Source organism: Episyrphus balteatus, chromosome 2 (genome assembly GCF_945859705.1).
Source record: "Episyrphus balteatus chromosome 2, idEpiBalt1.1, whole genome shotgun sequence".
Taxonomy (NCBI): domain Eukaryota; kingdom Metazoa; phylum Arthropoda; class Insecta; order Diptera; family Syrphidae; genus Episyrphus; species Episyrphus balteatus.
Window position 1 is genome coordinate 123,269,566 of NC_079135.1, and position 27,272 is coordinate 123,296,837.

The 27,272-nt window shown below is 30.7% G+C and overlaps 1 protein-coding gene across 8 annotated transcripts in view; it reads right to left on the reverse strand.

The window, feature by feature from the left end:
• LOC129911890 (broad-complex core protein) overlaps window positions 1-27,272 on the reverse strand; it is a 102,743-nt gene that overhangs the window by 60,063 nt on the left and 15,408 nt on the right. For 2 of the 8 annotated variants that reach the window (XM_055989890.1, XM_055989889.1), the window contains exon 1: window positions 9,488-10,009. The exons of 1 other annotated variant lie outside the window; for it this stretch is intronic. The gene's annotated coding sequence lies outside the window, so the exon portion shown is untranslated. Of the gene's footprint in view, window positions 1-4,253; window positions 5,180-9,487; window positions 10,010-17,409; window positions 17,645-27,272 lie in introns of those variants that run through there. 5 more of the 8 variants (XR_008771708.1, XM_055989891.1, XM_055989885.1 and 2 more) reach the window with 5 other exon arrangements.

Here is a 27,272-nt window from a genome sequence, read left to right on the forward strand (position 1 = left end):
TCCCACACACCAACACGATATCATTTAAACTATGTATATGACATTGGATAGGTTTTTAACCAGGGATGTCAAATTAGTTCATATAATAATCCTATAATGCTTATTTAAGAACTATTGTGTATTTGTCTTTAATGATTTCGAATAACTTACAGATTAGGAGATTTGAGATACCTCAGAAGTAATGAAGAAAGATGATTATTTAGTTCTGTTTGATTTGGTTTCGAATCATAAAATGCTCCTATATATAATGTATTTTTCTTTGTAAAAGACGACTACATGGTCATAGTTCTGTTTGCTTATGTGTTTAGTTTTTTCTACTTTCATTTTTTTTTATCATCCCTGCTCGGTGAATATAGTAAAGAATGGGGGAATGTTTATTAAGTAGATACAGTACCAGAAAATCCCCCGCTTTGTAGTATAGGGCATTTAGTTCAGGAATAAAATAAATAAAAAAAAAACGAAAGATGAAACGAAATAATAAATACTGTATAGACAAGACAGACACAGAGTATTTTTTTTGTTGTTATAATAGCTTTATTTTTCTCTCTTTCTAACGGTTAATTGAATGTAACAATGGTCAAGGCCATCGGATATAGTAGGGCATTGCTATGCCTGATTATATCCAATATATTCTAGCAGTTGTGTATACGTACTACGTCGGGAAATATTTCTTTTTTTTTTTTCTGATTCATTTAAATAAAAACAACGCAGATTATAGAAGTTGAAGTTACAAAGTGTTATAATATAATAGATCTTTGTATTTTTTCATCATCTAGATGGGAATTGCGCAAATTTAAGAACAAAATTGTATGTGGTTACACCTTAATTGAGATAATTTCTTTCGTTTTAGCTTTGTTTGTTTACTTTAGTAAAAATGAAAAAGTGTTATATATTACAAAATGTAATTTTATACGCATTTCTAACCCAATTAAATTAGGATAATTTTAAGTGATTTCAAATGCAAAACATGGGGATGTTATATAAGATGAGAACAAACTTGCAAAGCTTTGTAAAAATTATGAAAGTTTTTTTCTTTCCTTTTTTTAATTAAGGAAACAAACAGAACTCTTCATCAGTTTTTGCTTTAGACTTGTCAAAATAATCATCTCAATAGGGTTTTTAAGCAACAGAAATAAGTACATATCTCTCTCAAACGTCATTTGTACTTTGATGAATCTGACACTTGTTTATTTGTTTTAACTATTTTTTAAGATTTTCATAAGTATTTAGCAAGTAAATTCATAAAAAAAGGATTAAAAACCATTTTTTTTAGTATCCTTCGAATTTGGTATCTGTCAGTTTCATCAAAGTTATGACTGTCACTTTTAGCTCTGTTAGATTTCTACATTTCCATGCGAACAATTTAAATAAGGGCAGTATTAGTAGGTGCCAAGGTTAAAATTATTCCACAGCCAATCTCGTTTCATCTGAATGTAAACGCATAAAAGCTTCGTTTGATTACTATTTTTTTTAGTTGAATAGGTAAACTGTCAATGTTCAATTTAGTTCCAAATGTCTAAAATGAATATCATTAGAACCTGACCAAGTACTGTTAGTTTTATATACTTTTAATGGGAACGAAAACCTACATAAAAAAAAAGAACATATAGATCCTATATATCTGTCAAAAGGGTCGTCGCTAAAAAACCAGCTTTACAAAAATACCTTTTGACACCAGAGTTTCCTGTTAAAACACAACAAACTAGGCCATATGCTTCCCAGAAGCCATACTAGTTCCATTACTAACACCTTGTACAGTTTACACATCATTGAACATTGGTATGGTACCTCTTCCAAAAAAAAAAACTAGTCATCAAACGTTTTTTTTTTTTGTCTTGTTGTTGTTATTAGTAATGTATAGGTAGGTGTATATACCACCTTTCTATAGGTACTAATTCCAAAGAAGAATAAAAAAAACGTTCCTATAATGAAGTTAACTCATGTTGTTCATCATTATCATCATCATCCATTTTGTGCGTACTCCGAAGCTTCATACTATCACTACACCGCACTATACCACACACCACCACCCAGAAGTCCAGACCAGAAGCCATCGTTACTGCCGCCGCCGACGACGACGACGACGACGATAAAAATGCAAAAATGAACAAAAAACAAAAAAAGACCACAACAAAGAAGACTAAGAACCAACTATACCTACTCTATCTATACTTTAAGAATAGCACAACATAACGCGCACCCGAGAAAATAAAGCAAAAAATTGAGCAAAAAAGAACAAGCCAACGAAGAACCAGCAAAGAATCAAGATTCCAGAAAAAATGTGTTAGTGGAGTAGTTTCGATTACGTCACCTCTCTCTAGACTTGGTCGTCTACTGGTGGCTCGGTTTTTTCTATCTATAGATAGACATATTCTCGATGGGAACTGGGAACAGCAGAGACCTACTAAAGCAGAACAACGTTTGTATATGTTCTTTTTTTTTATTTTCAAGATCTAGGCAACGGAACGACACTGAATTCTGAATCCGACATGCAGGCGGATTGTGAAGGAAGATATGTATGTGTGTGTGTAATGACCGTATCAGTATATTTTTTCTCTATGTGTGTAGATTAAAGATAGATTGGCCAAACCACAATATAATTGAAATCGAAAGTGCTTTAACCAAACTATACAATATAGTGCTAGCTTTGAATAGATTCATCTGTATTCACGGGGCTGGAGCTGTCAGTTTTTTTTTTTAATTTTCTTAACTTTAAAGAACATTCTTCTTGTGACTTCTAATTTGTTTCCACCTTAATTTATCTAAGATTTCCCAAACTTCATTGTTGACTTTAACACATGATGAATGTGAACGACTCACATTGGATGCGTTCAGATAACTAACATAAAATTATGAAATGACTTTTGACGTTTTAATCTATTTTGTAAAACAAATAGTAAACGAACAAACCTATTTTTTCTTTCAATCTCTGCGTTCCTTTGAAGGCGTTAGACTACTCATGAGTAGCAATTTAATACCACCAACTACTCATCTTATCTTCTCGAACAATTGAACATGTGCTAATTGTAGTACAAGATCTACTAATCATCTACTTATACAAACTACCACCTCCAAAGGAACGCGGCTAGTAGCAGACTTCTATTGGAGTAGAAGAAAACGATAATCTAGTACTACCAACTATATAATATTTTCATCTACTCGGCCAGAAAAGCACATTTACATATTAGACGCATTTCGTTCGGGGTGGCAAACTACTCATGGGAACATGATCTAGTACATTTACTCATGCTCTTCTGCATAGATAAATTCGAATTGCATTTATTACCTTGAAAGTACAGTCAATTGCTGTACAATTTTGGTCACGTTTGTATCGAAATTTTCCAAAAACGGCTATGTAACTAAAATTTGACAGATGATACCTTTTTTGACGTTTCTTTTGTCACTTATACAGATATGTCAAAGTAACATAGACAATTAAAAAATTAGATTTCAGGGAATGCTGGACTTATAAAATATCTTGCACCAAGGCTCTATTCCAAGTAAATACATCCCAGTGCCAAAGTGTTTGCAAAGTTCCTAGTCGAACAGTTCATGGTCTACTTATACATCCAAGTATTTAGAAGAGGCAACCCCTTGTCCTGTGTCTTGTAAGCTCTCTAGTGGGCTCTAGGGTAGGGCTGATCGACGGCAATAGTATTGTGTGTGATGCTTAATAGTGTGTAAGTTGTGTTGTAAATTTGTGTAGACAAAACAAGCAAAAAAAAAAAAAACATGATCATGGCAATAACAAACGATCCGTCTAGACTAAATGGGGGAATATAGTGTGTGGATTATTGTCGTTTTGTTTTGACCGTCAAAACCGCACCGCACCGATACAATGAGTTGGTTCTATTATAGAGTAAAAGAGAGAGAAATAGTGACGGATGTTTGAACGAGAGTATATTCATATGACCGTCTGGGAATGGAAAGTGTATAGAAGAATAGAAGCAATCTAGACATCAGAGTTTGTCATTGACAATGGGAATACTTTAACCTACCTAACCTACCCGCAGAACTGTTTGCGGTTTTTTATTTATTACTGTCCCCCCACATATATGATTATAGAGAAGATAAAAAAAAACACTAGATTCTATTGACAAGACAATGAAGATGTTGATAAAGAAAAAAAAGTGAGGGTGAAGTTTTATTATTATTATATGTGATATAGATATTCTGAGAAAATGTAGGTATAGAAAGATTTATGACAATTTATTAATCCGTTTCTTTGTTTTAGTTTTTTGCAGTGAACTTACCCGAATTATATTTGCAATAAGGTAATAGAAGACATTGAGGGATAATTTATTAAGTTTATTCCTTTTTTTTGTGTCACTTTATTCACCACACACGATCATACACCCCGTCATTTGACAGATAAACGTCAAAAACTACAACCAATTTCGCGTATTACGAATTTATGCAAATATAACACGAATAGGGGGAGCGCAGAAAATTTTTCCACACATGCACTCGAACGAAAGGGAAATGTTTGACTGAAACAGAACAGAAAAAAGTATATTGTAGAGTGATCCTTCTGCGTGATCGTCTGTTTGAAACGAGCTATTCTTTTAGCCGTTCGTAGTTGTGTCTTCTGATGAAACAAAATAGTAAAAAAAAAGAAGAGTAGAAATTGTAAGGAAAACAAAAAATATATCACCAAGAAGAAGAATGAGCGTAGGGAATCTTTGAATAACGTTAAGTAAAATGAAGCTGGGGATAAGTAAGATAAGTGTCAAAATAGTGATTGGGTTTTAGAAGCTTCTAATATAAAGAAAGGGATTTGGTAAAAGGAGGCAAGTAATGGACTTACTTTTTGATTCTACTACCTACTTTGTTTTTATTTTATTTTCTATCTAAATTTCACCTCACGCTTTTTTTAATTAAGTTTGACAGTAGTTGTTGATAAGATTTCCTTATTCAATTTGACATTTGGTTGTCACTTACACTTATAGGTATGTAGTTTTAATTGGTTTTGACGTTTTTAATATTAGATCATTATGGTTACTCGCTCAACAATCTATAAAGCTTTATAGAAGCAAAATTGTTTATCGTGTGTGTAACCCGACATATAATTTTGGTTCTATAAAGCTTTACATATGCAATTGTTGCTTCTTGAAAGCATTATAGAAGCAAAATTGTTAGTAGGGAAGTTCAGTTTGTGTACTTAGACTTGCAAATTGGTAAGTGCTGTCGGTGAAGTGTCACTTGCTCTTGAAGTGGGCTTGAATTTTTAACAGTTGTAAAGACATTTTAGAGTCAGTTTCTAGAGTCGGTAAGGAAGTTTTTGTTTACAAGAGAAGAATGTATTACAACTTTGGGCTAGTTTCAGAGTCGAGTCAATCATATAAGAAACCTTAAATGAAATGTAAGGCTTTGTTCGCGCTACCTTACCGACTTTAAATTAGATATTGACTAGTTTTCCAATATTATCCTCTTAAGAGGCACATATTCGACTATTGAATTGTCTTCTAATGATTGACAGTTTAAACAAAAGATTTAACTCAGCGACAGGGTGACAAAAGATGCTACTGACAGAACAGATTGGTTTCATAGTTACTGAGTTTTTTAATTGACACTCTTTCATGCATATTAAATAAGAATGAAACTTAAGACATTAAAATAGATTGGCAATAAAACTCCCCTTTGGACTTCCTTTTTTCTTTGCTATTGGTATTAATTTTCACCACAAAAAATCATCTTTGATTGATAAAATATGTATTACAACTTCCCCAGTTCCAAGGAAAAGATTGTTATGACGCATCCGGTATTAACGAAGAATAAAACTGTTAATGTTGTTTCTCACTAAACACAACAAAAAAATAATAAAAATAAAGCTTTACCAACTATATAATGCTCTTGAGCTCTTCTGTGGCCCAGGAATTACTAGAAATATCCGGTTTTAGTAGAAATGGATATGAATGTTTTACAGGTTTCTCCACACCACACCACCTCTCATATTCTCTCATCATTCACACATATCTTTACACACAACATAGAGTAGGTAATCTCTGAAAGGATCATCACTGCATAAAGTAAATCTTCTATACCACCTTACCATAACCTTATACTTCCCTTTCCTATTTCTGAAGCTTGCACAGTTTCCAACAACAACAAACTACCTTACCTACTCTTCTCTCTCATACCCATCCCAGACGACGGACGACAATCGATTTGTACTTAAATTTCAATCTTATACAATTTTCTTTTTCTCAGGGATTTCTTTTTCTTCATTTTGTTGTTGTTATTTTCTTGTGTAAAGTAAAGTGCGATTCGAGAGATGAGCGTTTTGCAATTTTGCCCAGAGAAAAAATAGTAGTAGAGAACTAGTATTTTTATTCTTCTTCTTTTTATAGTGAATTAGTGTGGCAAGGCCAACGGGTTGGCCGGCTTTGGAATGGATGGAATTGAATTCAGAATTGGCTATATTCACATAGTGATGGTACGGAGGAAAGTGGAGGAGGAGGTGGAGAAGAAGAAGAAGCAGGACACGCGGGATAACAAATGTTGTAATAAATCTGGAAATTATTACAGCATTACTGTGGGCGATTGTATACTAGTGAAGTAACGGGAGGGGTGGAATGCGTTATTTTATATTATACGATTACTGCTATACGATATAGTATTACTATGTTAGCTCTAGAGAACCGCAGTAATGGATTTTTCTGTGAATGTGTTTGTGTGTGTGTTGTTTTGAGTATTGTTTTTGTTATATTTTTTGAATGTGTGTCCTTTTGTTTACAAGTAGGCGATAGAAAAAAGTATTGTAATAGATTTGTATGCTTAGGCTAAGATTGATATTTCTCTGTGCCAAAATGGGGGTTGGTTTTGCTTTTTTGCAGTAGTTAGTTTTTTTTTTTCTACAGTAGTTTGTATACATGATGGTGGACCTTAAAATGATGGGGTGGTGAATAAATGTTTCACGACGATAAAAAAAACGACGAGGACGATATGACAATGGTTTTAGAATTGTACACAGCGCAGTATAAAAAAAAGGGTTGGAAAAAATAAAGCGGGTGGGCATTGTACCAATTTGGCATTGGGTTATACCTACGCATGTATAATTGTGGGTAGCTTAAAAATGCATTTTAATAGAAATTGAGATTTTTTTTTTTGTTTTAATTCCTTTTCTATAAATATATGTAGGTATATGTATGTGATTGGGGTGATTTTTTCAATAAAATGCTATAAGGGATGCTATATGAAGGGCATCATAAAGTGGGCGTAGTTTTACTTTAAATAAAGCTTAGAAAATCCGGAGAATTGGAATGGTTTTCATTTTTATTTTTATTTTTTAGTTTGCTATGCAAATTTACCGACGGCATTTTCATTATGGTCTATATCTTATCTATACATGAGCTGTATTTTTGTCTTTATTTAGCTTTTACAAGTTTATGATTTGGCGTAGGCAACGAGATGACAAATTTAATAAACGTCAATGTGACTTTTAGAACTAAACTGTTTTAATTATGTTTGAAATTTAATGACATACATATTCATCAGGATTCGGTATCGTGGAATCAAACTACTGTATTAATAGTTTCAAGTTAAAATAACTCTAATAAATAAGCTCTAGACAAGCACGGAGGTTTTTATCGTCCTCCCTACCCATGAATTGCATTATGTAAATTTACATTTTTTGTTGTTCACTTTTGAATGACTTGGAACACTACCTTATCGACATACTACATCATGTCTATCATATTTTTCCATGTGATCCGTTTGTGATGTAAAGTGTTGCTCATCCCTTCGCTTATAATTTTGCTGAAAATATTTTGAAGCATTGTCGATAAAGTAGTGTACTTAGTTATGATGGGTATTTTCTTGACGCTAGCAAAACAAGTTTTTTTTTAAATGTAGATACGTATTATTATTGAATTTGCAAACATTCACGTTACGTAACGCATAACCATAAAATACTTCAATATTATATAGGTACCTACTGTACTTATTAGACTACATTTTCATAGTTTCCATTCTTATTAAGAAACCTAAGATTAAATGCGGTCAATTTTATGTAATGAGTCAGGTTAACCTACATTAATTTTATCAACTAAATATATGCGTAGGTAAGGAAGTCCCTTGCGCATGGTGCTACAAACTAAATGACAGATGATATTTCTGGTGCAAACGTGATGCTTTGTAGGTAAAGTAGAGTTTTCTTTCCATTAAAAAAAAAAATTTGATGCAAAAGCAGAGATGCGTTTATGAATTCAACATTTCTGTGCACGTGAATGAACTCGTCTCAAATAAACAAAAATTTTTTCCTTTTCTAATTGTTATTATGATTTTTGTTTTTCATATAAACTTATTAACAATATTTTTTATATTGAATTATGAAAATGCAGTTCGTGGAGAGCAAAATAAAAAAGTAAAGGAAAAAACGTTAAAATCAAATCTGTGATATACGCGAATAGAAGTAGTACATATTGATCTGATAATGACACAATTATAAAAAATATGATAAAAATAAATATTCTAAATAATTTTAAATTTTGAATAACCAATAAAAATGCCAATACACGAAAATAAAAAAAAATTAACAACAGAAGATAATTTAGGGACAGTAGGTAACACTACAAGCTTGAAATTTTAATGCAATCTAAAACTTGGAAATTAAATAATGTTCACTTCCTATAGCATTTGGGAGAAGCAAATCATGTGTCGTGTCGGTAGCGTAGTGCGTATAATATATTTCCTTAATATGACATTTGTTTTTTGTTTTAAGTTTCGAACATGTTTAATTTTTATAACAAACACACGTCCAAAATTTAAAAGCAGGATATTAGTGGAAAAGCGACATAAGTATAATTATGTCTTTAATTTGGTCCACTTATTTCATTCATTAGGATTCGAATTTAGAATTTTGAAAATTAGAAAAAAATGTGCAGACAATTTTCTTTTAAATTAGATTAAAAAAAAAACACTGAAAAAAATTGTTAAAAACTTAAAAATATTTTTTTTTTTATTTCAGAAAAAAGAACTTTTGAAATTTTTACAAATTCAATTATGTAATTGAAAAAAAAAAAATTGTCACTTAATTGTTTTGTAAATTTTGAATGGCGATTTTTTTTTCAGTTAAAAAATGTTCAAATATGATGAATATAAAATTAACTGACGCACATTCTTATATTATGTACCTACTTAAAAGACCACAATTATTAAAAAAAAGATCATTAAAGAATAAACTCCAAAATTTACATGGCCCTAAATTTTATTAACTTTTTCTTTATTTAAACCAAAAAAAAAAATACAAATAAAAATATTAGAAAGAAAATATTTTTCCAAAACACAAATATTTCATTAAAAATTTAAGTTCACTTATGACGCAAATTGTAGTAGGTATACTAACACACAAGTCATAACCTCTCAAAAAGGTCAAAAAACCTAAGCAAAATCCAATGACCTGTGATACTAAAAATAATTTTTCAAAAAAAAAAAAAAAAAAACGATAAAAAAATTAGCATCCTGTAAAAAAAAAACTAAAACTCACTTTTTTCAAATCGTCACACGAAATTATCCTTATTTTTTTTATTTTTATTCACAAACAACTATTTTATTATAACTGTCATTTTTATTTTATAGACAAAAATAGTTGAAAAATTGTCCTTGAAATTCTTTGTGTCACTAGGTACTTTCTAATTCTAAGCACAGGGTGTTTTTTTTTTTTTCAAAATTCACTTTTTTCTAGTTTTTTTAATTGAAAACTTATAGATCCTTTTATGTTACTAGTTCTATGAATATGATCATTGTCCGAAATTTTCAAAAAATATTCAATGTTCCCCTCCTGGGATATGGGAAAGAAAAAAATTCAAAAATTTCTATGCGGGCTTTATAACTTGCAGAGTCGCGTGTATATTATTGCACTGTCCTCTTTCGGTATTATTTTTTATCGTTTGGTTTTTTTTTTGCGTTGCTCAAAATAAAAATTTTTTTTAGAACACAACTAAACTAAACCTTTACCGATTGAATTAAAAACTCAACTGAATTTCGTAAAAATGCAACTCAAATTGAATCAAAAAATTTTTGTTGTATAAAATTTTTACAACACGGAGGGCCGTGGTGCTGGTGCTGCTGCTGCTGCTGGTTGTTGTTGTTGTTGCGGTGGTGAGGCGCGCCGCACCACCAACAACAACAACAAAAACAACAACACACAAAAACGCACACCACATAATAGGTTTCTTGTTTTTTTTTTATATTTTTATATATTTAGTAGTGTTGTTGTATATTAACTATACACCATAGTAAGAGTATAGAGATACCCTGTGCGCTCTTTATACTCTGCTATACGTTTTCTGTGCTGCCGCCTTTTCGCCAGATACAAGTTATTTCGTTAGACTTTGTTCATTTTTTGGCACTTTTTCCGCTCGCGCTTTGGTCGTAGTCGCATATTATTTTTCGTTGTTGTTGTGCCGCCGCCGCCGTCTTCGTCATGTCGTTTGTTTACAAAAAGTAAAAAAATAATACAAGAAAGTTGGCTAAAAAAAAAACACTCACTCAGATAAAGGTATTACACATGTATGTATGTAGGAGAATTTGCTAAAAAAAATGCACACACAATGAAGGCCATGATTGCATATCTCTTCTCCACGTCGTTTATCGTCCGCCCGTTCGTCCGTCCTCGTCGATCCGGGCAACGACAAAAAAGATACAAAAAAAAAAAAAAAACTGCAGCCAAAAATTTGCCTCTGTATGGGTGCTTTTTCCCTAAAAATCTACTTCAACAATTTTGGATCTCCCCAACATGACTAAAACGACTATTCTTGTGCCCACACAAAGGCAAAGTGATCCCCTCCCTGCAATGACCCCCGATATGGACAGTGTTGTAGGTGATCTTTCACAGATACATTTGGGAGCTTTTTTTTTGAGAGCTTTTTTCTTTCTTTTTTTATTATTATTTTGTTAGCAAAGTGCAAGTGATTGGATCTCTTCCTGGCTAATTAAACAAACAACCCCTTTTTTTTTTTGCAATATTACAGAGAAATCTTCTCCTCCAATACTAAGAAAAATAATATAATAAGAATATACAAGGAAATAATAATAAGTAAGAAGATGGGGTCACAGGAGAAGAAAGTGTAACGATCATTGACACCTCCAGACTTTATGTGTTGAATTTTTAGAATCTGTTTTGAACGTAATGATCTTCCATTGAAAAATTGGCATAAAAAAAAAAATTGAAAAGCTTAAAATTGTTGTAAAGAGGAAATCAAGAACAAGAACTACGCAAATGAAATATAATAGTCGGTAATGTAGTGTTGTGTTTTAAGAACTTTGGTGTTTTTAAGTCTCCAATATATTGTCCAACTGTTGAACAATTTTTTAAACAAGATAATATTAAAATAAAAAAGGGAAAAAACATTAAATTCAGTTGCGAGTGCACTGCAATATAAATGATAAGGAAGTTCGAGTTCGTTAAAACCTAATTGACACTTTATGTTAATATTGGGACTACCTTATCGTCCCTTAAGTTGCCCCTTTAATTTGTTTGCAGAAAAATTACATACATTGAAAATAGTAAAGTGAACTACCTTACCGACGGTGTTGTTGGTTCACTCTCTAGCTTAAAACGTTTACCACCTTAAAATAGTTTAACAATTGATTTTGAAACATTCTTTGTAAAAAAAAAAATTGCACTACCTTATCATTTCAAAACTCGAACTAAGACTTTTTTCAAAATGCAAATAAAATATAACTTCGAAATGAGACTTGAAAAACTGACAGCTGTCAAAAGTGTTCATTTAGGTAACTTGTGGAAGTAATGCAATTTTACTTCTTGAACTATAAATACAATACTTGATTAATAAAACATTGAAGTGTGATCAGCGATCATTTGGAGGTTTTGAAAGGGGATGGTGGCGTTGTAAAAAGCTGAAATGAACTGTACGAAATATTGTTAACACAATGTTTGATCAGTTCTGTTAAAGAAAAAAACAACGATATATTAAATAAAAAAAAAAAAGACGGAAAGAATGAAAGAAAACGAATATATGAAATGAAGACAGATGACAGCAGTTACCCATATAATGGCTTTAGAATAAAAAAAAACTTTATGGATGCAATTTTTGGGGTTAAATATCTGGGGGTTGAAGGGGGTTGTTCAACACAAGACAGAGATAAAAATGTAAAAAAAAAATATATAATACAAATGTACCAGATAAAGGTAGTTGATCTATGTCGTTCGTTCATCGCACTCTATACGTTTTCTTCTACTATACTTACATTATACCAATCTACCATCAAAAAAAGCTTTAATTTTGTTGTTGTGTATATTGTTTAAATAAAACAGATTGTGTGAATTAATGAACAAAAAAAAAAAAACAATACAAAAACAGAACAAAATAATATTATTTTAGGAAATTTAACAATCATTTTGTATTATAGCGGTCGATCACCCCCTAAAAAATAATATTGTGTATGTTCATGTTCATGGAGGCAGAAAGCAGTCTACATTCTCTGGTTAATTGTTTTAGATTTTTTTTTTCTGTGAATTTGTAAGATATTGTGTCAGAAGTTTTGAAATTATTTGTTGTGTACAATTTTTAATCTCAATCAAGTCAATATAAGTATTTTCTTAGTAAAATATTTAAATTTGATGCAAAATAAAAAAATACACATTTTTTTCTAATATATAAAAAAATATATAAATTAATCTTAAAAAAAATGATCATGAACAGCTTTTTGTATTCCGTATATAATGTTTTTTGATGCAAATATGTAGTCTGTTTTTCAACTTTTCGGTTGTCAAATTTTTCAAACACAATATAGAAAAAATTATTTCAATGTCCAAGAATTCATGCAATATGATCTAATTTAAAAAGCCAAACTTTAAAAAGGTATGTAGATTTTACAGAAATAATAGTACTTTTTTAAAAGCTCATAAAATAAAAATCTTTTTCTAGTGCATGTTCAAATAAAAGACTAAACAAGTTGAACACCTTTTTTTGGCCGAGAATTGAATTTCAAATATACTTACTAAAACAAATTTGATAACATTTTTTTGAAATAATGGCATTAGAATTTTAAAATGAAAAACTTAAATGATTTACCTAACTTGTTGAAGAGTTAAAATATGAAATCGTTATGTTTGAAACTTAAATAGATATTCGTGACTGCTCTAATCACACTGGTCTGCAAGGAAATCCTCCTTTAAATAAATCTATACTTTTCTAAAGGCTTTTCGTATGCTGATTCCGAATCCGAAGTCAGAATTGACCTAGCATGTCACGTTTTTTTTAGATATTCCCGTTAGAAAATCTCAAAACCCATTTTTTTTTTGCTGTTTTCGAAGAAATATTTTGGCATAATGTTATCTTTTTCAATTAAAATTCAGTTTCAATCTTCTCAATATCTCTTTTCTTCTCCGAGATATCTTAATTTAAGTAAATTTAGTGGGTTTAGCATATCTTACCATAAAGAAACTGATCTCTAAAAATTAATATATCTTTCTCCCTAGAACAAAAGTATACTTTTCAAATGGACTTTAGTATGCTGATTTTGAATCCGAACTCAAAAAATTTCGGTCAGCTCTGGTTTTTTAGATATAGTAGTTTTTTTTGAGATTTTCTAAAAAAAAAACTTGATTTTATGATACATTAATTCGAATATCTCAAAATTCTGACGTGATAGAAGACTTCCGATTCTAACTCAGCACATCAAAAACTATAAGAAAAGTATACTTTTGTTTCTAGGAGAAACAAATCTGAAGCTTTACAAGGCAGTTTATCGATAGGTTTATTACTAATAAAATATTTCTAAGAGCCAATGTTTCAATCTTCTAATAAATAGTCAGTTAACTGTTCTACGAATAAAGTTATTAGGCTCATAAACAATCAGATAAAAACATTGAATTTTTCAATCAAAAATAATTTATTCTACAGAATAACAAAAAAAAATTGTCAAATTCAAAAATATTTAAAATTAAACGTCATTTTTATTAATGATTGTTTTTGTTTTCTTGTTTTCCACTGTATTTTTTTCAAAATTCTTTCAAAACAGCTTTGACAACTGACACAATATTTTTGTTGAGATTATTCCTCAGAATAATTTTTATTCGTCTCTGAAAGAAGCAGATAGTTTTATTCTTAGGAATAAGCTATATCTGCCTGTTGAAAAATTGATTTTTTCTCTATCCTTAGGAATAAGTACAAACTGACTGTTTAACTGACTATTGAAAAATTGGCCCTAAATAGAAAAATAGTATAAAAAATTACAAAACACGTAAAAATTTTGTTGAATGTATTTTATTATGGTTTTTTTTTTTACATATTTGACTTTTTAAATATAATGGGCGTTGATATTTTACAATTTCCTTAATTAAGGTGTTTTTGTTCATGTAGGATTTACTAAAAAGTGAAGGATTTAAACATTAACGTAGAAGAACATATTTCATGTCAATCGATAAGTCATGTTATGAGGAATAAGTCCTCCAAATTTGAGCTCAATGCGACAAATAGTTTTAATTTTATACAAGATCAAATGAATCTAAAAGGGTGATTTTTTAGAAGCTACCCACATTTTTCAAAAATCATTTTTACAAAAATGGTACCTGATAGAATTTTTCTGAAACCAGATTTAGATTCAGGAAAGTCTAATCTTTCATAATATCAAAAAATTATTTGAAGGAGAAAAAAAAAGTTAAATTTTGCAGACCAGTGTAATTTAATATTATTTACTGAATTAAAGTATTTATAATATAAACGGATCCTACGTTTTTTTTATACAAATTTTTAAACATTACAAGTCCGTAAAAAATATTTATTTAAATATATATAAACTGTTATAATTTTGGTATTATTTTTGCAGAGAGTTAAGTTAATAAGATTTTACATAAGTTGTGATTTATTTTGCGGAAATGATTAAGACCATTTCAAGTTTAAAATTTAATTACAAATTGTATAGATTTATATTTTTTAGCCAGATAAAATTGTAGTAGACAGTTCAAAACTCGATATGACTCATATAAAATAGAAATTAACTTGGACTTTAGATGTAAAAAAATGTCTCTTAACGATCTCAAAATCACTTTTGTCATTTTTGGTAATTGTATTCATCAGAATATTTAATATTTTAAAATAATTTTTGAAGCTGTATAATTTGATATGTTTAGGCAGGTTTATTTTTTTCTAACGAGTGAAGGGTCGCGGGGAAAAAGAATGATCAGAATTGAAATTATTCAACTTTCAATATTGTTTTTTTTTTTTTTTTTGAAGTTCAGGATAAATAATTGTTTATTTAATTAATATTATTAATACATATGTATGTATTTTTTAATTTAATTTTTAAAGAAAATGTAGGTGTAATCATAAAGATATTAAAATAAAATTGTCACTCAAAGCATTTTTAGTAAATCTTTATTTTATTAGAAGGTTTTGAATTTTATTAGCTTTTGCACTTATGTCATTGTACCACCGGAAATCCCAAACCAAATTTTTAAAACTATTGATGATATTGCAAATAGCAAAAACAGACCAATCTTAGTAAAATTTATCATTTCTTTGGTGTTTTCGTGTTGTTAATTCAATTAAATTTTTACGTGAATATTTCAATTTACTTTTTCCGCTATTGTGAAACCGGGGGAAAGTTGTTAAAGTCCAAAACATTTTCTTTTTTAAGAATAATCTTTTTTTTCACTTAAATAATTTACTGTGAACCAAAAAACTAATTTTTCGGATGTCAAAAATACATTTTTGGGAAACGCTAAGGAATGCTAAGCGTTATAAATATTTTGAATTCATACAAAGTATATGAAATCATTGTCAGTAACAAAAATAGTCAGAAGTTTTCATCATAATTTGTGAGAAAAATTTAAAGTATAAAGAAATTTCACTTAGTACCTTCTTGCTGGAAACGAGTCAATTTAATTTTCTGGTTAGCTGTTAGCTACTCCCAACAAACAATATCCCTTCTTAAAAGCTTTACAGGAGTTATATTACCACCTGTAAAGCTTTATAGAAGCAAATTTGTTAGTCGGGCTTTGATATTAAAAAAATGTTGGGTTATCAATTAGATTCTTTTTCCGCAATTTTTGATAAAGTTTTTAGGACAATAATATTTTTTAAAAGAAAAAAATCTATTTGTTTTTAAACAAAACAAAGAGTAGGTACCTAGGTATTTAATTTAGGCAATAGAAATGTCTGTTTCACTCATAAAAATAACAACTACATTAAAAATTGAACAAAACACAAAAAATGATTCATCAACATAAAAATAAGTTATGGTTGAAGAAATGAAAAGTCATAATTGTTGGCGCAATAGGTCGCAGCTCTCAAAAATGTAAAAGGTATACCTACTTATTTAATTTTAAGAACCAAAAGTAAAATAATTTTTAAAAATTACATAGGTAGGTATGGGTATTTTTTTTTGAATTTCAAACTTTGGCATTTTAACGTGAAACTTAAAACAAAATTGAACAGGAACAATGAATTAGAACAATATCTTGTGTCAACATTTAAAGTTTTTTTCAAAACTTCATTTCAAAAAAATGATAATTTAAAAAATTTGTTACATACTTTTCACAAAATGTCTCTTTTTACTTTTCTGACAGTGTGTGATGTGTTTTTTTTTTTTTATTTAAAATATAAAGTTAGGTATTATTATTATTTTTGTTTTGAACTAAAGATTTTTTTTGGATATCTTAAAGTTGGTAGACTAAGGTCCAATAATTTTGCGTTTTTCAGATTTGCATAAAAAAAAGAACTTGTCACTCTAAAAGGTGAAACGTAATTTGAAATATTTTATCTTGTACCTACTGCCCGTGCCCAAGCTAAGATAGTTTTTTACAAAAAATATTTCAAATAAAATTATTTGCACTACCTCATTACCTAAAAGTCTTAACATAAATACCTAGGTATGAAAATTGATTCGAGTGAGTTTGCTAAAAGTTTTAACCTTAGCGCCGAAAAAAAAATCTAACTGCCCTACAAATTTCTTACTTTTGAATTTTATTAAGCAAAAACGTTTAGCTTTCGTGATTTAAAATTTTTGGAAATTCGAATTATTTTGAATTATTTGACTGTAAAAAAGTGGTTACTTTAAAAAAGTTGTTCGAATTCCAAAAAACGCACTTCTGTATTGACACGTAGGTAATTTTAACTTTCGTTTTCTTTTTTTTTTTGATAAAAAATTTACCTCTATCTAATTTATGTAGTTTTTGGAACAAGATTGAAATTAACTCAATCAAATTACACAAGACACAGTAATATTCATTTCAATAAAAATTTAATTAGAATTTCGAACATTTTCTATATTTACCAATTTATATTTCAAACATTTCAATTTCACCATGTTCCCTGGATTGGCGAACAAAAATTTTGGTGAAATAGTTGAATAGATTACGTTCAATTATTTGAAAATTTAGAAGGTATGGATAAACGAAGGTAGATATTATTATAAAAATTTAAATATTTATTCACTTACGCCACAAATTAAAGTTTCCAAATTAAATTTCTTTCCGCTTTCGTTCCTTTTCTTATTTCATTTTTGTTTGTTTTTAATCCTTGAGTATAGGTAGTTTTGTGTCCGTTTTTAAACTTTTTGTATTTGTATATTGAAAGTTTAAAATTTTCCTAAGTTGTTTTGCATTTTAAATATTTTTTTTTGTTGTTACCAATTCAGGCTCGTTATAGAAATTGCACTTTATTATTATTTTTTTAATAAAAAAAATATTTTATTTTAACTTCTTCGATAGCTAAAAAAAAAATACAAGAAAAACAAATATTCTTTAACACTTTTTTTCTTCTTCCCAAAAAAAAAAGAAAACAGAAAAAAACACAATGTTTTGAAAACACTTTTCAAAAATATCTTAGTCACACACTTGAGTGTGTTTGTCAAAAACCAAAAAAAAAAAAACCGGTAAAATATTCGTCACTCCCGAAAAACACAGAAACTTGGTTTTGATTTCGGTATTTTTTATTTGCACTTTTTCGATTAACAAAACACAACTTTCAGAATTTTTTGTTTATTTCAAAAAATCTCTAATTCACCTCAAAAGTACCCAAAGTCCAAAAAAACAAAAATTATTATTTATAACAACAACAACAGCAATTTTTAGCAATTACATTAAGTTTTAAGTATCAGTTAGCAGCAATAATTATTATAGCAAGTTTCAAACAAACATCAGAGAAACACAAACAAAAAAAACTGATAATAATATCTAAAGTATCCAACAAAAAAATGTGACAACAAATATTACTACGGAACGGACGAGAGACCAACCAACTATGTATGACTGCCTAGTCTGGCGGTTAGAAATCTTTTGGCTCTAAACGTTATGATGCTATGTGTATTTTAGTTTTGTACCATTATAATAATCACACACACACACATTATTATATGACACACCATTGCCAGAATAGCACACGAATGCGAGGAGATCCATACCAACCAACCAACAACAACAAAACAAGGACCAACAAAAAAAATGAAAAAAAAGCTAAAGCAGAAGCAACAAAAAAAAAAAATAACCCACCAAACGAAAAGGATAAATAATGGGAGAGAAAAAATACAACATCAAAATACACGCGGCGGAGAAAAAAAATAAAAACTCAAACCCAACGAACGAGCGAATCAGGAGGAATAATAAAAAAAAAGGAAGGAAAAAAAAAGTAGTAAAAAGCCGCTGCACACGAACGTGGCAAGGAATACAATCTATCTTCTCCCCCCGCGCTGCCAATCTGAGTTGTCCCCCTCGCTCTTGTCGATGAGAAGACATCCTTCGTCGTGCTTTTTCATCCCCCTTTTGACTCTATACACAACACACTAGGTAAACTCTACACTCGTTCTCACCATCACCATCATTTTTACGAAGCCCATCTCGCCATCATTAGGATTCAGAGATTCCAGGAGCGAGAAGATACTGAGTGTGTGGAAAAAAATATAACACACAGAACCCCCGAAAAAATATCCTTATTCCAGCTTTGTGCTCCCTTAAAAAAAAAAAATAATAAAAAACCCCAAACCAACCCAAAGTACAACAAGCCAGAGCGCTATCACACCGCTCCTTTCTTTTCCTATTTTTATTATTATCCTATTTTTTCCATTCGGTTCTCTATGTATGAATGTGTAATAATGTCGGATGGATCCTTTTTTTTTTATAATAATCAAATACATTCATAAAAATTCCACCGAAAATTAAGGAGAATCAAAGCAGCGTTGGTTGGGAGTACAAAAAAATACAAAAAACTCACAACATCCCTCCCAATATTGGGAGCGAAAAACAAAAAAAGTCCTCCAACAAAAATTTCACCACCCACCTCCCTCTCTCTCCCATTCCACCTACACACGAACAGGACGAAAAAAAATCCCCCTCGATTGGGAAAAAAATATAAATGTGGAAAAAGAACGGAAAAAAATCCACGCGAGAGACACACACATACACTCAAATATATCCTTTGGATGCCTCCTTTTTTTCTACCACACATACACACAAATACACACACGTCGAGCACATGTTGTTGTTCGATAGGATTTTTTTTTGTTGCTCTCCCAAAAAAATTCACAACAACAACAACAAAATTACGAGGAATGATGTGAGATTCAAGGTTGTGGACAACAGTGAGATGTGGGGGGAGGGGAAAACGCGGGGGAGTTAGTAAAACGTATTAATTTCAAATCAGTAGCAACAGTGGAATAAAATCCTTTTTACCAATTATTGAACCAAAGGATTATCCTTGTGATAAGCCAAACCAAAGTTATAGCAAAAAAAAAATAAAACCGCAACTATAACTGTTAACCGGGGAGTCTTATCGTTATCAATATTATTATTAGAAATACCCGCATAAATAACTGAAGGGATGATGAAAAACTTAAACAAAATATCGCGAGGACTAAAATACTCAGTACACGTCCTTACACAGTTTCGAAGAAGGATAAATGATACACTGACTGGCCAAATACAGCAGCCCAAAGTAACAGAAACAGAGAATAGCCGATTCCATTCACATTCTGTGAGATTTTCCAATACAAGAAGGACTACAAGAAGTCTAAAAGGACGATGAATTTATCGAAGAGGATATTCATCGCCTTTGGAGTTGCACACAAGTAAAAGAAAGGACATCGTCCAAAGAGAATATAAACCGTCTCCGCTCTGTTACTTTTTTTTTTTTATTTATTTATTCATTCGCCGTTCTTATCGTTGTACCGTTGTTAGAATAATCGCGCCAAAGTCGCGTGGCAGAGTTTTCTCTCTTATCTTCTCGGGTCTCAGCGAAAATCTTTTTACTGCTGTCTTTATAAGCTCTCACAACAGACACACACACACACACAAACAAAGACCACAATGAAAAAAAAAGAAGGGAATCCTTTTGGGCAAAATTAAGAGAAATGCGCCCTTCGAACTTAATTCACTCTCTTTTGATATATTCTCAATTCTCGTCCTTGTCGCTATAAAGTATATAAAAAAAAATCCTACTTACAACTTCATCATCCCCTTCGTAGAATTGCACACGACTATAAAAAAAAAAAGAAAATTGAGAGACATCCTTTTTTTGTGAGTTTTATTTTCGCCTCAGACTCAGACAGACAGCCACCCCTTTCTCTAGTTTCTTTTTCATAGAAAATATTAAAATTCTCATTCTTTTTGTGATTACGCGAGAGAAAGAGAGCCAAAAAAAGCCCACACACTATATCAAAGTTGGAGCCGTGTCCCGTGTGTCGTGTGGATTTTCGATGGATACTCTGAAAAAGGACGAAGATTTTTTTTTGTAGGTAGGTACATATTGGAAAATGGGAAACACCGGCTTCTTCGTTTTTCTTTTGTGTAGTTTTCTTTCTTTTTCCCAACACACAAATCCTGTGTGCGAGCGAATCCTGATGGAAAAAATTGGGGAAAGTGAAAGGGATTTTTTGCCGTTGTTGTTGTTTTTTCGTGTGTTTTGTGTGGTGGCGACAAGTTGTGGGGGGGTTTGGATAGGATATTTTTTTTGTTGGTTTCTTTCTATTTCTTTTCTAGTTTTATTTTTAGTTGGGGATGGGGGGAGGTTGGTAGATTTTCTTTTACTTTTTCGTGGTGCGTGTTGTGTTGTTAGTGTGTGATGGTGGAGGGGAAAGTTCTATTTTGTATTGTTTGTCTTCTTTTTGAAAAAGGATCTGTTCTTGAGAGTAGAGAGTTTTTTCTTTTTTTTTTTTTGGAGGCTGTGTGAAGTACGAGAAATACCGTTGATGATGATGATGGGTGACTTTTATACACACACTACAAAAAAAAAGAAGACAAGAAAAAAAGAAAAAACAAGGCAATTGAGCACAATTTTTTTTGAGTGGCAAAGTGTAATCGAAGAGATGAGGTGTTAAAATTTTTCTGTGTGATCCTTGTAGATTTTTTTTTTCATTCTTTTTGGTCGTTTTGGGTGCGTGTAGACAGTTTTTATGGACGTTGGTGTAGTTATTTTCTTGGATTCTTTTTTTTTTTTTTTTTACATTTTTGTCAGGGGGTAGTGTATACAGTAGGTAAGGTAAGGTAACTTAGTATTATATTTTTTTCTGTTGCTTTGCTTTAGTGTGGATTTGTTTTCAGACACGTTATGGGGTTAAAAGTGTAGAGATATGGTATATTGTGGGGTGAGAGTAAGTTGTCGACTGTCGTCTTGTGGAATCCTTTTTTTTTGTTTGTTTGTTTGTTTTTTTTTTTCTGTACAATACCTGAGCAATCGAAATGGAGTTGATAATATAATTAAATTCTTTTTTTTTTTTATTTTTCTTTTGAAGATGATTTTGTGGGAAGAACAGATTTGTTTTTTTGATCCTGGATATTATGAGAGATGAAAGAAGATGGAGGATTATTTTTGTCTGGTTTTGAAATTGCGCTACAAGTAAGATTATTTATATTTTGATTTTATGATATGGTTGTTTAAAATTAGAAAATTTAAAAATTTGATAGATAACACCCACCTACCTATTCGATATAAAAATAAGACATGATAGGTATTATGATGAGGATGATAGAGCGTCTCTCTAAAGTCCTAACCGTTGAAGTTGAAACGATTTAGTTCCAACTTGTAATTTGATTTCTAGGACCTTAACTAACGGTACCTTTCAGCTGCCATATGGCCAAAATGAAAAAGGTTGTTTTTTACAAAAACGGCCCTTATGATTTTGATTAAAAAAAAAACATTTATTGTCGGACATAGGTACATAAGGTCCTTCTTTTGAAGTGAAAACCATTTTATTTATTTTTAACATTATCCTTAGGTATTGATGTTTTAATAAAATTTTTTACTCATTGTTGTACTTTAAAAAAAATATTAAATTTTTTTTTTTTGAAAAATAATTTTTTTGAAAACAAGTTAATACCTATTTTGTTTTGTTATTTTTTACCGACTTCCAAAAAGGAGGAGTATTCAATTCGCCTGTTTTTTTATGTTTGTTACCTCATAACTTTGGACAGAGTGAATCAATTTTGATAATTCTTTTTGTATTCGAAAGCTAGTGCCCACAGTGTTTTCCCATTTCAATTTTGTCCGGTTCTAGATAAACTACCAAAAAACCCATAAAACCCAGTTTCGGTTCATGGAAGACGGTTTTGTTTTTTTTTGATAAAAATGATTACCTATTTTTTTTAATGTTTGAAAATTTTTCTATAAAAAAAAATTAAAAAAAAAAACAGTTCCAAAATTCTAAAATATTCTTTGTTACGCAAAAAAATAAATGGCATGCTTTAATTGAAGATTTAGATTATTTAAAAATGGGCATTTGTTATTTTAAAAACAATTCAATTTTTTTACAATTCTCATAAGATTAAGGATAAAGTTATATTACAATTTTTCTTATATTAGTGCAATAAAAAACTTTAACATTTAGAGAAAGTTTTACTATAAGAGCAACCAAGTGCAACCCAGTAAAAAAACATTTTATTTTTAATGCATTTGTTTTCCATTAGAACTAAAAAAAAACTATTTATTGCAAATAAGAAAAATTTGCATAAAAAAAATATTTATTACAACTGTTTGCATAAAAAAAATTTTATTGCAACTGAAAAATATTTGCATTGAAGAAAAAAAAACATTTATTGCAAGCACAAATATTTTCCATTAAAAAAAAAAACAATTGCAATAAAAAAAAATGCTAAAATTTTTACTGCAACTAAAAATATGTCGCATTAAAAAAAATTTCTACATTGAAAATTAAATTCACCGCAAAATGTATGCATTAACTATTTTTTATTTTAACACTCGTCGATTTTCTTAAAATTTTTAACTTTATATTATCTTTAATATTATAGTTGATTAATATTATCTTTAATATTATACCTAGTTGAAAATGTTTATGTAAGGTCAAATAGCCAAAATTGTAAAATATTTGACGAATATAAAAAAAAAAGAGTGTGTGTACACATGTACACGCGACTGAAGTTATACTTCTCATTCAATATATGTAAATGAATTTCATTTGATATTTTTAATTTCTATTATGAAGTAATTAATCCGCACTTAGTTTTTTTACATTTTTATCAAGTGAACAATAAATTAATTCTTTCATCCTCCTTGCGTCCATGTAGTTTTCAATTTATTCTGTGAAAATCGCGTTTGAAAGTTGGGGTAAATTTTTTTTTCGAAAAATCCCCGAATCTTTTAACGCTCCTGGAAGCTAAACCGCTTGAGAGCAATTTTTGAGAGTGATGCCAAATGATAGCTTGTGTCATGGGCCTACGCTTTGCACATTATCAGATTTTTAAAAAAATCGCCTTCCATGTTAAACCGCCACATCATGCCCTTTTTTTCAGAATCGTGCCTATTTTTTTTTACTTTTAAGTTCTCCCGGTTTGAGAACGCGTGGACCTACAGGGATGGGAGTTGTACCCAAATGTTGGTTAGAGTCCCCGCTTCCTTTTGGCATTAAAAATTTTATTTTCATTTTCTTCAAAATTCCGCGATATAGGCGTTGGAACGCTTTGATCTAGAGACAGGGGAGTGGTGCCATATGAAAGCTTATATTCTCAGCTACCCGATAGTGATATAATCCGGTTTTTCGATTTTTTTCAAAATTCCGAGAAAATCGCCCTTGAAAGTTGGGGTAAATTTTTTTTTCGAAAAATCCCCGAATCTTTGAACGCTCCTAGAAGCTAAACCGCTTGAGAGCAATTTTTGGGAATGATGCCAAATGATAGCTTGTGTCATGGGCCTACGCTTTGCACATTGTCAGATTTTTAAAAAATTGCCTTCCATGTTAAACCGCCACATCATGCCTATTTTTTCAGAATCGTGCCTATTTTTTTTTTACTTTTAAGTTTTCCCGGTTGGAGAACGCGTGGACCTACAGGGATGAGAGTTGTACCCATGTAGGTTAGAGTCCCCGCTACCTTTTGGCATCAAAAATTTTTTTTTCATTTTCTTCAAAATTCCGAGATATAGGCGTTGGAAGTTGGGGGCGCTCACTTTCAGCTCAGCTCAAATGAGCTGAGCTATGGTACCTAGCTCAAAAGTGAGCTAGCTCAAATTTGAGCTGAGCTGAGCTGAAATGTGAGCTTTTTGCAACCCTGGCAACTTGCCACATGGAAATTACCACATGCAACTTGCCACATGCAACTTATCACACGCAACTTGCCAGATGCAGCTTGCCACATGCAACTTGCCACACGCAACTTGCCACATACAACTTGCCACATGCAACTTGCCACATGAAACATGTAACTTGCAACGTGTTGTGTGTTTTATGTTTGCCGTACTGGGGCGTACTGCATTTTTAAATACTAAAGTACTGCCTATTCTAAAGGTGAAACGACAGCCCTGTTACCCAGGGTGATCGCGTCAAAATTCCTTTTGACATTCTTGTCAAAAAGTAAATTTTCATACTCACCCTCCCATAAGAAGTATAACTTCAAAAAAATATTTAATGTACCTATTTTGCATTGATTTTTTTTTTCTTATTGCAAAATATTTTTAGTTGCAATAAAAATTTTATATTCAATGCAAATTTTAAACATTTGCTATACAATTTTTTTTTATTGCAAACTATTTTTAGTTGCAACAAATATTTATTTTTAATGCAATTTTGTTTTTATTTGCAATAAATATTTTTTATTATTTTCAAATCCATTTTTTTTTTTTAAATTGATATTTTTAGAACCCTTTTCTGAAGATTAAATTATAATTAACTGTGAGTGTTGGTGTTTACTTAAAAATTCCAATACTCTTTTGTTAGTTTTTAATTTCAATATTCTTTGATTTGGTCAAAAATTTCAAAATATTGAAATGATGATATAGAAATACCGACTTAAAATTCTAAACATTTTTAAGGTCCAAATTATTTAGGTAAATTCGAAACAAGATACAACAAAGTTCAAAATTTGTGATGTACCTACCACGGAATTCTCGTCTAATTTATTGACTACTATTTTTGTTTTTTTTTTATAGGTAGGTATTGGGGATTTTTTATTTTATTTTCTGGATTCTGGGTTTTCGGGATTCTAAGTTTTCGTGATTCTGGGCTTTTAGGATTCTGGATTTTCTGGATTCTTAAGTTATTTCTATTAGTTAGTTAGCGACGACTTAATTCGGTTTATATGTTTGTCTGTATGTACCTCGAGCTACAACTTGCTTCAAACTTGGTAGTTAACAGTTTTGGGTTTTACTTAATAGGAAATGGATTATGATAATAGCGAAAATAGAAAAAAAATGTATTTTTTTTTTTCAAAAAGGACTCTAAAGATTTTGAGGGTAATTTTGCTATTTTTGTGCAAAAAAAAAATAATGTCAAATTTTTTAAACAAATAATTTACTTTTCCTTGATCGACATTTTAAACTAAAAGAAAAACTAAAAAAAAAGTCTTAAAAGCTTATATCAATTAAGCATCAATTTATCATTTTTTTTTAAATGTAATAAATATCTATATGCATAGGTAAGTACATACTCACATGTATGTAAGATACATTAAAAAAAAAAACCTAAAACACTAGGAACAAAAATATTAACGGGGAAATAAAATATTTAAACATTTTTTTTCCACCCTCTAACTATGAGCAATTCTCTCACCCCACAGAAAAATCCCTCTAGTTGCCATTCGCATTTTACAGCTTCCTAATTTTTTGATGTAAATAAGAAGCACACAAAAAAAAATAGAGTGTGAGTAGGTGTATGTGGGGTTTTTATTATAATAACACCACACGCGGAAAGTGGGTGTTACATGGCTGTGTTATATTGTAGGTATAGGTACATATACAATTGCTCCAAAGTGTTGTGTCGCACCCCTTCAAAACTTCCTCCATTTCACCTCCTGCCTCCTCTCTGCATCACTCGCTCTCTCTTCACTACCCTTAGATACTTCTATTACTCATCGTTGGAGCTTCTATACTCCTACCAAATATACATTTTTACCCTATAACACACAACCTCGAACCCATAGGATTTTTTGGAAACTTTTGTTTTTATTTTTCACTATAATGGAAAATCGTTTCACCCTTACCCTCTCTCCCTGTCATGGTGCGTTTCCGCGGATGGGTTTTTTTTCAAACTTTTTTTTTTTCTTTTTTTTTTGTATATCATCCCTTTGTACCCCAACTAACCCTACCACCCAATAAAGTGTACATGTATACACCACCTACCAACAACAACAACAACGAAAAAAAAAAAAAAAAAAAAATGGTATACAAATTAAAATTACAAAAAAATGTTTGAATATTACCTATGTGCGCGCTCTCACTCGCATAAAAATCGAGATGGAGTTGTGCGTATATGTAATACGGAACAACAACAACAAACGGTAAGGTATATAATTTTTTAACTATATGTGAAATTAGTTAAAAATTTCTATACACACACATGTGTGTGAGTTTTTTAGTGGGCGGTGTGTGTTAGAAAATACTTTTTTCCGCTTTTTCGTGTTCGTTTCGTTTCGGGTGATGTGCTCCTTCAGCTTTTTACAATTTTAATTTTTATGGCAAACGACATGACACTCCGCTCTTCTATCGTGTGTATAACCCCCCTGTTTGGCTCCGCGCTTTGCGCTGCCATGAAACCGTTTCGTTGTCGTCATACCGTTGTCAAAAAAAAAGTACAAAGGGGGGTTTTTTTTAGAAGGGCGGTTGATGGTACATATAGTATAACTGAGTGGCAGTATGCCGCACTACCAAATCAGCCCCTGCATCACTCCTCACCACCCCTCCCTTAATTTACGATGGATGTTTTGAACAAATTCCATCATTCGGGATTTGTTGTTGTTCTTGGTCCTAGTCATCATCATCATCATCATCCAGTCGCCAATGTAGGGGTGCAAAATAATACCTATAGAAAAACACAAAACGCACTTTTTTTGCAAACCGAGACACAAGCTTAGAGGAGCTTCAAGGGTG